This window comes from Apteryx rowi, unplaced genomic scaffold (assembly GCF_003343035.1).
Source record: "Apteryx rowi isolate R43461 unplaced genomic scaffold, aptRow1 scaffold_71, whole genome shotgun sequence".
Taxonomy (NCBI): domain Eukaryota; kingdom Metazoa; phylum Chordata; class Aves; order Apterygiformes; family Apterygidae; genus Apteryx; species Apteryx rowi.
The window spans coordinates 2,308,080-2,320,241 of NW_020450994.1; the positions used below are offsets into that span (position 1 = coordinate 2,308,080).

Here is a 12,162-nt window from a genome sequence, read left to right on the forward strand (position 1 = left end):
GCCTCATGCTTAACTTGGTGTCCACCAGCACTCCCAGGTCCTTCTCCGCAGAGCTGCTTTCCAGCAGGTCAACCCCCAACCTGGACTGGTGACTGGGGTTATTCCTCCCTAGGTGCAGGACCCTGCACTTSCCTTTGYTGAAYTTCAKGAGGTTCCTCTCCGCCCACCTCTCCAGCCTGTCCAGGTCTCTCTGAATGGCAGCACAGCCCTCTGGCGTATCCGCCACTCCTCCCAGTTTTGTATCATTGGCAAACTTGCTGAGGGTGCACTCTGTCCCTTCCTCCAGGTCATTGATGAAGAAGTTGAACAAGACTGGACCCAGTACTGACCCTTGGGGGACACCGCTAGCTACAGGCCTCCAACTAGACTCTGCGCCGCTGAACCTCCTCAGCCAGCTCACCTCCAAACACAAGTCCCAGTCCTCCCGGGGGCCTCACACAGGTACAGTAACACCATGGAGCACGTCTAGATGTCACAGAGCATCTGCCTTTGAACTCTAGCAAACTACATGTTTTGGGGTAAAAAGAGAGATATGAAATGCAAATCATCATCATTAATATATATGCAGGATGAAACCTAGATAGAGAGTTGACAGGCATAAGGTTTGAAATCTAAATATTTAAGATGACATTACTTTGCAGTATTTTTTCTGATGGCATACAAAAAACCCTCTCTAATTATGGACTTGCACTAAACACAGATTTTGAGAGAAGTTTTATGGTCTTAGGCATAGATCAGATGGTTTTTAGCTAAAACAGCAGGTTTGACATCTCCCATAGGAATGCTGGAAAAGTTGTGATCACAAATGAGTGAGTGGGAATGCCTGCTCTGTTTCAGATCCTTTGGGATTAGATTGCCTTCCTGAACCTGAGTTATGCTGTCAAAGATGATACTACAGTGCCTCAAATGCTAGTCTTGCCCTAGGGAACATTCAAACTGTAATAAAAACCTCCCAGTCCTCATCTTGTCACATTAGGCCTTTGCAGTTGGAGCTAACTAGGCCTTCAGAATAGCCAGGCTCTACCAGGTAACACACTCCCAATAAAATATGATGTATAAAGGTCTAATTGAAACTACTGGTTAAAAGTTTCCAGTGCAACTCAACTATATGGCGTACAGGTTGCAGAGTAATTAACTCCATAGCCATTCTAAAACATATCACAAATGTCTTGACATGGTCCACAGCAAGGAATAAGAGTCTAGTTTAGCTTAATGACCTTAACCTTTACAATATTCTCCAGCTTTTCAAGTATAAAATATTATTTTGTAAAGCAAATGAGAAACCAGCTGGTATTTTTTCCCTTCCAGATTCCCTGTAAAGCCAAGTGTCTAAACCAATTGTACTCACATTTCAGAAAACATCGGCCTCCCAGGCTGAAAACTCATCTGCCAAACTTTAGTCTGAAAGAAATTTGGGGGTGGGGGGCATGATACCAAATGTAAATTCCACTGGGGTTTTTAATAGAAGCACTGACAGCACAACATCATATATGCAACCTTATCTTCCTGGATGGCCCATAAAACAGGATCTCTTTCTCAATTGCTGGTTTGCTTCTGATTCAAAACTGGGAAGTGCTGAGATGTAGCATTTCCTAACATTGCTTGTATTACTTGCACTCAGTGTAAACGCTTCCTCAGGATTTGGGGCCCCATTCCTACAAGCTGATGCCTGTGAGCTTGCACAAACTCCCATTATCTTCAGTGGGCTCTGCGGGGGTGTAAGAGTTTGCCTGAACAGATCAGTTTGCAAAAATCAAAGCCTAAGAGACTACACTTAAGCTCATTCTCATCTCTGTCTCCTCTCCTCCCTGCAGCTGGGCCTTAGTTATCTCTCCCCCTAAGACATCTCTCCTCTTCAGCTCAATCAATCAAGGCTCTCTTATCCCAACTTTCTGTGCACTGAACTTCACATTTCACAGTCTCCATCTTTTTATTCAGCAGGCAAGATGCTTTACTCACTAAATTTTTCTTTTCCTAATTACCAGCCGCCTCTTTACCCCTATTAAAAGCTCAGTCTGCTCCCAAGCAGGATCATCCTCAGCTCATCATAACTTTCACTCATGAAGGAAGCCAGGCCTGAATTACAGCTGACATTTTCATGAACTAAAACAGAGCCATGATATCAGAGTCCCGAAACAGGATCTGACTCTTCAGGGATATGTTTATGGTCAAATTCTGTACCAGAATAAACTTCCTTCTATGAAATTGCTTTTAAGCTTAACAGCAAAAACAAAAAACTTGTTTGTACTAAATGCTGTAAAACACATTTCTGAAGAAAAACTAGTTGTAGTGTAACCAGCAAGACTGTTAGTCTGTCACATGCCTGTTAAGCCTGGCATATCAGTCTTCTCTTTGACTTTTGTTTCAAGGCCAAACTTGCAAAATATAAACAATTACACCACCCTGAAAATCCTTGATTCTCCATGGTATCTGAGCCTGGTTTTCACCTCCTTACAATGGTAAGATTCAGGCTGGTTTATTGTTTTTATTCACAGAAGTGTTGTTGGAAACTGTAAACCTTTAGTAGAAATTTAGATTTGTTAAATCTTTCATAAAGGGCATGTCTGGCCCCAGCCATTGGATATACTTTCCAGCAAGTCTACATTTTGCAGAACCACAAAAAATGAATGAGGTTGGATGTTGCCCTCTGGCAATCACCTAGTCCAAACCCCCCCCCAGCTCAAAGGTGAGTCAGCTAGAGCAGGTCACCCAGGGTTGTGTCCAGCTGTGAACATCTCTGAGGATGGAGACTCCACAACCTCTCTGGGCAACCTGCTCCAGTGTTCATCAGCCTTACAGGAAAAAAAAGCTTTTCTTATGTCTAAATAGAATTTCTTGCATTTCAGTTTGTGCCTGTTGCATCTTGTCCTGTTACCGGGCACCACTGAGAAGAGTCTGGCTCCATCTTCTTTACACCCTCCCATTAAGGTATTTATAAAAATTGATAATACCCCCACAAGCCTTCCCCATGCTGAACAGTCCCAGCTCTCTCAGCCTCTCTTGGTGTCAGAGATGCTCAGTCCTTTAATCATTTTTGTGGCCCTTTGCTGGACTTGCTCCAGTCAGTCCACATCTCTTGTACTGGGCAGCCCAGAGCTGGACCCAGCACTCTAGATGTGGCTTCACCAGTGCTGAGTAGAGGGGAAGAATCACCTCCACCATTTGCCATCATTAATAAAGCATCTTCTCGATAGGAACAAAGCTACATAACTGACTCTACCTTGTGGTAGAAGTCCCTATTCTCTTCCTATTAAGACCGTGAAAACCCAGGCCTACGACTAGTCCTTCTGGACACAGCTATTTGCTGGTGTATTACTGGATTGGAGGCTCACACAAAATATTTGCCATTCAGTCTAATCCCAGATCTTGCTTTAATCCAAAGAAACTGTGTTGGCATAACAAATTACAGAACTGTGCACAAATCCAGCACTCCAAGGTGGAAGGCAGGCATGTTCACACACTGTTTCCCCAGGTCTGCTCATTCTTAATTTGCATTCTCAGGCCTGCAGCTCTTTTTCTTTTTTTTTTTTTAAACCCACACACATCATCTGCTTTTCCCTTAGGATAAGGCTTAATTTCATTTTTTGATGGGATATTTTTCAGTCTGGCAATTTTAGAAGATATTAGTTTTGTACTTGTTTTGAAAAGCAGAATGAAAGACCCAATACTGTTTGATATGTCACACTGTATGCAAAGTATTCTTCTCTCTCCAGATTGTTTAGAAGCTGGAAAGCATAAGATATTTTAAATCACTGGGTTTAAATGTGGGGAGAACCTGCTTTAGTTTTTCATATTTCACTGTGACAGGATAGTTGCTTTCTTCAGCTTAAAATCTGTTGATCAGTAAAGGTATTTGCCTGGGTATCTTCAGCAATTACTACTGCTAGAATTCCTAACTACTTGGACTACCTGTTTGCTGAAATTCAATATGTGCATCTTTGGCATAATCCCGATTAATTTAACGGATTGTCAGAGTTGGCTCCTAGATTTTTTAGTTTTTTTAAAAAAAGGAATTATATTATAGAATACCTTCAGAGTAGATTGTTTAAAAAAAAAAAAACCACACATCTCTTCCTGCTTCTGTTACAGAAAACACTCACCTGGCTTCCCCACAGTATTTTATAGTTAATCTGTTTCCTGATGTTTTATAAAAACTTACATGGTGAGATATACATTCAGCTTTCATATCAATATAATTTTGCTTTCATTGGACTGTGGCAGTGCTTTTTGAAAAAAATCCAAGCAACAAAATACTGCTTTTGTAGCTGTCATCCATCCTACAAAACCCAAGAGTAACTGGAACTGCAGTAAACCAGTTATCACTACCAGAATAGATTTACTTGGAAGCCCTACAAACAGGATCTCCCAACTACAGTTCTCCAGAAACATGCTGGGACTAAGTCTGCAGAGCTCTAAAAGAGCAGCCATAAAAAAGGGCATCCCCCTCCCTTCCGTCCACCTGCTCCTCCCAGGCAGCCTATCTACATGGACCTACCACACAAAATAAATAAATAAATAAAAATATATATAGCAGGGTTGCTTAGTTACACTGCACCTTAATTCTCCATCTATATAATAGCATCTTCCTGCACCGCAGGAAAAGGTACATGTGTTATAAGTTGAAACACGTAATAAGAGGTGCAATAAATTCAGTAGATGGAAGCACTTTCAAATCTCAAATGATGGGATTCGAAGTTCAAAGGAGAGGGGTGGATTTGACATGTTCAGTCCTCACAGGTTTTGAAAAATGCTAATGGGATTACACTTGCAGATCCCCAGGAGCAGGAACTAGATGCGTCGTCTGCCTTACATAATCAGATCTATTTCTCTCCATCTTTCTACCTAATAAACCTATAAATGTACTAAATAGGTTTCAATATTAGAATTTACTACAATTGAAAAAGATTGACAGGTTTTAAATTTTCCATCATTTAATTAGTCAAAGTATAACATATTATAAACAAGCGCTTTTCCTTTGTTCAGAGCAAAGGTTTTTTTCTGCCTTCCCCTCCCAAAACAACAACATAAATTTTATGGAAAAATCTGTATTTTTTTGTAATTCTGGGCTGAGACCAAGTTTCCAAGTGGAAGCAAATTTCTATGTCCAAGTTATAACCTCTGAAAAACAGCTTATAATGAGAATGCTGACACAATGTTAAGTGGAGTGACATGAATGGCGCCAATATAATGTAGTCAAAACATGTGGGAAATAAAGTATTTTGTTCCAGAAGGATATGAAATTCCCAACTCAGAATAAAGTATATGTCTGGTATTTACTGGATTCTACCAAACATAACTGTTTTGCAAAACATACAAAGGCTTCAGGGAATACAGAATTCAATCACAATTCAAAACCTCTTCATCTCAGATACACTTGAGACAAAGAGATTCACAAGCCACAGGGGCAAACTCCTTTTCCTTCTTTCAGAAAACCAAAGAGGATCCATCCCAAGTGATAACGGTAATATGTAAAATAGGAGTTCAGCAAAAGATCTGCCTAGCAGAAGTAAGTGTTTGAAAGCCCACATAAAATACGAAATGTTACAAACCATTTTAAATGATGAAGTATGTAGCATGGGAACCATAACAATCTACCAAAAAGGAAGAGGGGGAATACATCCTTTGCAAGTCAGCAGAGGTGGTTTCAACATTGATGCGATGCAGAACATTAGATCAGCTATTATCATGTTATTCTTTATTAGTTGTTAAGCACTGATGTTAGTTCAGAGAGCCCATGTCCTAATGGATTTACAGTTGCAGGCCCTCTGCCATTTGTTCCAGCCAGCTCTTAAGTCCTCTCAAAGTCCTAACATCAAGATGGATACAGAGATCTGCCAACACAAACCCAACAACTACACCAAAAAGGCAATGAAGAAATTGTGCGAGGCAGTAAGAAATACACAAAGAGTTAACTGCACTTTTACAAGTCACTTACTGTGGGAAGCATAGAGAAAAGGTCTTTAAGTAATTTGAAAAGGAAAAGATGACTTGGGGAACAGGATGAGGGGTGTTCTGTGCCCCACAGAGGACAAGAAYCTGGCACAGACAGGCAAGAAGACACTCGCAGAGCTCTGACATCTTTGGCAAGGCAGAAACAAGAAGGAACAGCCATGAAAAGCAAAAGGATCAAGAGGGGTTGGAAATCAAGGCTCATACAAGACAAGTTAATATTTTCCCCCTTGGGCAATGAAAACSTGATGTCTTGCATTTGTCAGAGTTGCTCCTCTACCTTTTCTTCTCTTCCTGTCCTGGCTGCAGTCTCACTCTTTCCTTGTTGCCGACTCTGGCATTTGTCTGATCAGAGACAAAAATTTTCTTCTCTCCAGAAGAAAACTATTCATTTGTTTTTGATGGGCTAGTTTTCTGACAAATTAACCAGTCAAAGAACAATGAAGGGGAACAGGATCACACCTTCTCTGCATCAGTGAGCCATTAAATTGGTTTAGCCGACTCTCCCCTTAGATGCAGCCCTAATTTGAACATAAAGGTTATYCAGCTTTGCTACTGGGCTAAAGTGATGCAAAAGCATTTTGCCAGCAGGGAGCTACTAATGAGGTGGCTATAGCCCCCTTCAGCTCTGATGAATCCACACCTGAATACACGTATAACTGAATTTCAAAAGTCTTATTATTAAATCTTACTTAATTTTGAGCTATTTTAGCAGGCAACAAGGCCTATCTTATGAACGCTAAGATGTGAGGAGTTATTAGGATGAATCACCGTGGTATGCTGCTAGCAAAATGGGTTTCACCAAGAATTTCACAAACATAAGAGTCTGTATATCTTGGTAGYAGTTACCAAGGCTCATATTAAGCCCAGTAATCTAAAAAAACTTTACCTATTATTTTAGCATAATAGACACCCACAAAAACAGCTATCAGTTACTTACTTTTAGCCTAAACATACAATGAAACTCCCACTACTCACAGTCAGAATTCAATTTCACATCAGCACGTTTTAAGCAGTAATGGCCAAGTGGTCTTTCAGTTGATAATATTTAAAATAATGCTGACATCTAGTGGCTGAGCCCTGTCACAGACATCATGGTAGTCCTTAAAGGTATTGTAYTGTGCATATATCATCATTTATTAACCTTCAATGGCTAGAGGCTCCAACTGGAAGTGACATGCCACTCCCCATCATGCACTATTCAAACAACAAAAATGGATCCTAGTTCTACGGAGATTATAAATTCAATAGGATGGACAAAAAAGAGGAAGAAAATACCACTTTTCCCATTTTGTACATGGAAATTACCAGGAGGTAAAAGAAATTAGGAAGCAAGATGATTAAAAGCTGATGGGGTCAAGACTGCAGCCAACTGGAGCTTAAGAGAGCTARAGAAGAGTTCAGCCTTTTCCAGAAAYAGCAGGTACTCCAAAATTGTCAGATCTGATGAACTAGAGTGAAGGTACATCAGGCACTAAACCCAGCCCAATTTCTACAGAGGCTCAGCTAACAGATCCCATCTCAGAGCACAGCTGGTGGCTGGCTCTGTACTAGAGCATCACTGCACCTGGTTTGTGAGGGCAGGAGGCTTTCTGCACTGGATTGTCTTAAGTGTTCCATACGCTAAGATAACACATCTGGAAGAAGCAGAAGGGACTTTGGGAGACCCCAAAGACAGCCAAAGAAGAGCCTGAAAACTGGCCAGGGCAATAAAGATGAACAATGCCTTGTCCAGCCTTACCTGGACAAGGAGTCTTCTGTTGAGACCCCTATAAGCTTCAAARCAAATAGAGCTATATTCTGCAAAGACATCTGAGTGAATCTCTCTTTCCAGTCCAAGATTACAGTTCTGCTAAAATGATCTGCCAGAAAACTGGAAAAATCCAAATAGGTATACTTCCAACAAATGAACATCACTGCCCATGTACCACTCCCACACCACATTTACCTCATGATAGATTAAAAAGCAAGAACAAACCCCTTGTTTACCTAGTACAGTACATTTACACTTTCCAGCATAACCTAAATGAGAAGCCCTTGAAGATGAGACTAGAAACTATACAAACATTTACAATATGTTGACTAAACTGTGAGATGATTCTGTCTCTTCAGGGAGTTATACAAAGACTGTCTGAAATTCTCAAAATCTGTTAGGAGAGCAATTTGGTGTTGAAGATAAGCTCATCCTGTGTCCTACCCAGTGCAGGAGTAGGACAGATACCAGAGATGAGGAAGCCAGCTTTCCTCATTCCATGAATAGGRTTGTGTCATTTCCTAGTGACAAGGGACACACTGTTCCTCAAAACAAGTATTTGGGCTAAAGACACATTTGGCACAGCTGTTCTTACATTCTCTTTCCTGTCAAGACAGGAGTCCAAAGAGAATATTGCAGTACCTTGTAGCAGTACCTTGTCCCTTTTCAGAGCAGACTTCAGTGGAGAAAGGCTCTTCTTCCAGGTGCCAAGGAGTGCTGGAGATAACAGGTACCAAAGCAGACAGCAAGATTTCATAGGCACCATTAATGCTGGTATCAATATCCCAGGTATGCTGGAGGAATAATCATTGGCAATGTGAGAAGCTAACAAGGGTGAAATATATTTTAGAGGGAATTGCAAAAGGTAGACTCATAGTAAGATTGCTGATCATTTAGGAAAATGTGTATTTAGTACAGAGATGGATTCACACTTCATGTGACAAATGCCAACATATATTAGTAGCAGAAGAACAATTATGATGAAAAGAGCCCACCTTGTCACAGGACAAGCCACAAAGCCCACATATAGCAACCTATTTTCACAAATTTTGCAAAGGATTTCTCAAATTTTCGTATACTTTACAGTAGTAAATGCTCAGTGGTATCTGAAATAGTTAAGACCCTAGGYGATAGAGGCAATGCGTGGCCTGTGTGATCTGTGCTTTTTGTCTCATTGCTCTGGCAGTTTCCTTACAGGTTGAAACAACAACAAAAAAATTAAGCAACTGTAAACATTTATCTGTTATTTTAAATATCTTGAACAATTAACATTGTCTTCTTTGAATATACTGCTCAAAATAGTCATATAGCAAGACAAAAAAGCATCAACACAACACTGACCAATTGATTTATCAGATGGAATTGATACAGGAACATTTTTCCTGAGGGCTGAAGACAATTGCTTTCTAATATCCCCTGTCCCATCAGTAACACAGTAAGARGGTGTTTTCTATGACAGTGCTTTCCATTAGCAGCTGTTTCAACTCCTGCTATTGTAAAAACAACAGCTAAAATCCTTGTCCCAAAGTCAACACATTGACCGAAGGTTCATGTGTCAAGAAGTAAAGGAAAACTCTCTATGTAACAGATGTTTCATTTCTAAATGCTGCAACTGCCTCAAAGGCTCTGTACTCTTGGCACCCAGCACCACAGAACATACTATGTTTTCAAACAAGTATTCAAAACCATATTTGCCATGATAACCTAATATTCCCTCTGAGTTAACTTCAGATTGTATCCTTCTCGTAACATGATCCTCTAGAAAACATGGAGGTTGACCCCCTCCCCCCCCCAAAAAAAAAAGAACCCCACAAAGTACAGAAAGTATCTAGGAAGTTCAGAAATACCTTCAGAAGGGGGAACTGCAGGAAACATCTAGCATTCCAACCCCATGACAGTCTTATCACAGGCCACACACATGGAGATTTTCAGTTCTGAAGGCTTGCAGTGATCTTTTTACTCTATAACATCCAAGAAATCCAGGTACATAGATTGAGACTTAGTACCGTTTACAAACTTACAGTTGCAACACACACACGCTGCACTCATCTACTGCATTATTACTTAGGTATTATTGTCAACACAAAACTTGCAGTTGAGAGCCACTTATTTTTATAGAGAGATTTATATGGGTATTTATTAGAGAAAATAYAACAATCATTAAAAAGTAACTATTGAGGTTTACCCAGAGGTTTACCCAGAAAAAAACACTCACCTCTTTGAAATATCAAATACACCATAGAAGACTTACCAACAGGTTGTCACATAGCGTTACGAGAACAAGATTTTCAATTCAAATCTTGTACCTCTTCAACATGAAAGGCAACTTGAATTCTTTTATTGCACTTCATTACACAGCCCTTCCATACACCTTGCACTCAAAAGTTCCACAATGGAAAGTTCTGTTTGGCAACAGAGATGCACCAAAAAGTAAAGAAGTCAGCTGTGCCTTTCATTAAGGCAGCGTACTGCCAATACTSAGGTTTTGAGGCAATACTGACCTAAAGCAGATCAAACTCATTGCACAGGGCACACAGCCTCTTTGCCCAAGAACTTCCATGTAAAGTAGTAACAGGCCTCTTCCTTCAACCAAGGATGCAACCTTCATCTCTGCAAGGCTCCAAAGTTATCACACAGCTTTATAGAACTCAGTCAAGGTAAAAGCTTCAAAGTGCCAAGAGTACGAGTAAAAACTCTTTAAAATCATACACTTACAGAATCAGCCTTAAGTTTGTAAACTTAACRTTAGAAACACTTAACGGTGTTTCTAAACACCGTTTATCTAGAAAACGTTTAATTTCATCRTTATAACTTTTTCAAAAATACTGCACAACAAAAGGGCACATCTGATGAACTCATGTTCGAACAAAAGCAGTTCCAAATTTCAATTTAGCATTTTTTTAAAAGTTTGGGGTTTAGCTTTTCCCTTCAAAACTAGAAAAATAGTTTCTGGAATGCATCCTGGAAAAGCTCAGAAAATACCTTATTTCATTAGCTGCACATTTCCCTCTCCTCCTTGCCTTTTAACAAGGTATATCAAGCTTACAATTTCATAGTCTTGAGAAACCTTTCTATTTCCTTTCAGCAGGTGCTCAGACTACAAAGCACACAGTCTCATCAAGATAACAATATAGGAATCTAAGAAGATCTAGCAAAAAAAAAAAAAAAAAGCATCCAGCCTGACTTTTACAAGCTCATTTTAAAACCTGTGCCTGAAGCATGTTAAAAATTAGGAGCTGCAAAACCCTGTAGCGATCACTGAAAATTCTTCAGTTTTCTGCAAACCAGTGAAACAAAATTAAAATATCAAGGCATAAACATATTTATAGCAGGAGTGGAGAAGAGAGCTAGATAATCTATCTACAAAAATTAAGCATCCTCAAACATTTTTAACAAATAAACCACATTTTCCACAGGTTACTGCAGCTTGTTTTGATAGAGAAATAGGTATTTTCTTGTAGAATAGTAACATAATAGATGCTGTGCCAAAAAGAAAGAAAAGATACTCACTTTCCCCACAGCTGTCTCACAGGAGTGATTCACACAGACTGAATAAGGACTAGTTCTCCTAGTACTTAAACAGGACTGCAGAACATATGGTGACAGATCTCTTAATCACAAATCATGCAAAATAGGGTATATGCAAGAACAAGCATGCAATAAATTAATATTGTTCAAAGGTTTCTTTGAACACACAAGAGGATAGTCTTTATTTGCACTGTAAGCGCTACTCATTTCTACATGGTATTACAGCACCTTAGGATCTTCTTTCAGGCTATCCAAGTAACTGAGTTTTCTTTCCATTAATCAGATCCAAGTTTGCAATCACGAACACTCACTTATGATAAGGAGATACCTGGAAGATTATTTTCCCACAGGAACTGCCTCATTTTTGCATTTTCCAAGTTGTTAATATTCACTTGAGGGGAAAAATCATTTGTCCAGTACTTCATTATAGATAATAATTAAAACCACCATGACGAAAGCTATTTCCTCTGGGAAGTATGCACGTCTCCAGTGACTCCATTTGGCAAGAGTAATCCAACTAGTTTAAGTGTACTATGTTGCAATGCTTAAAAAATTAACATATGACCATTAATTGGCCTGTGTTAGGAATAGCAACTATACATTACTATGATTTTGATCCCACTTCTTTAGGTATGTACAGGCAATTTTAAGATATTCCTTATTTTGTGATAATGTGACAGTAACCAAAGATGCTTAACTGTTTCAAGGGATAGAAAGAAGCTTTCTGTCAGAACAAGTGATATGGGGATTGTAAAGGGAGTTGTTCAGTCAGGTCTCAGCTAACTAATGGCAAATAACAAACCAGAGGACAGAGTCTGTAAAGGCATTTCACATTGAGATAGCTAACACAAGGCTTCAAGCACCATGTTAAATCAGTACCATGAAAAGATTGCAAAGTTCAATTGCTGTATACCAGGTAAGCTTTAGTTTCA

General features: G+C 39.6%; 1 long non-coding RNA gene across 3 annotated transcripts in view; it reads right to left on the bottom strand.

Annotated features, from left to right (window-relative positions):
- The window catches only part of LOC112976241, a 55,440-nt gene extending 44,392 nt beyond the window's left edge, over nucleotides 1–11,048 (bottom strand). Inside the window, exons 1-4 of one of the 3 annotated variants that reach the window (XR_003256971.1) lie at nucleotides 9,954–11,048; nucleotides 9,550–9,663; nucleotides 8,345–8,496; nucleotides 1,349–1,401 (exon numbers count right to left, since the gene is read on the bottom strand). This is a non-coding gene — a long non-coding RNA (uncharacterized LOC112976241). Of the gene's footprint in view, nucleotides 1–1,348; nucleotides 1,402–8,344; nucleotides 8,497–9,549 lie in introns of all 3 variants that reach the window. The other 2 variants (XR_003256970.1, XR_003256972.1) reach the window with 2 other exon arrangements.
- Between the last annotated feature and the right edge of the window lie 1,114 nt (nucleotides 11,049–12,162).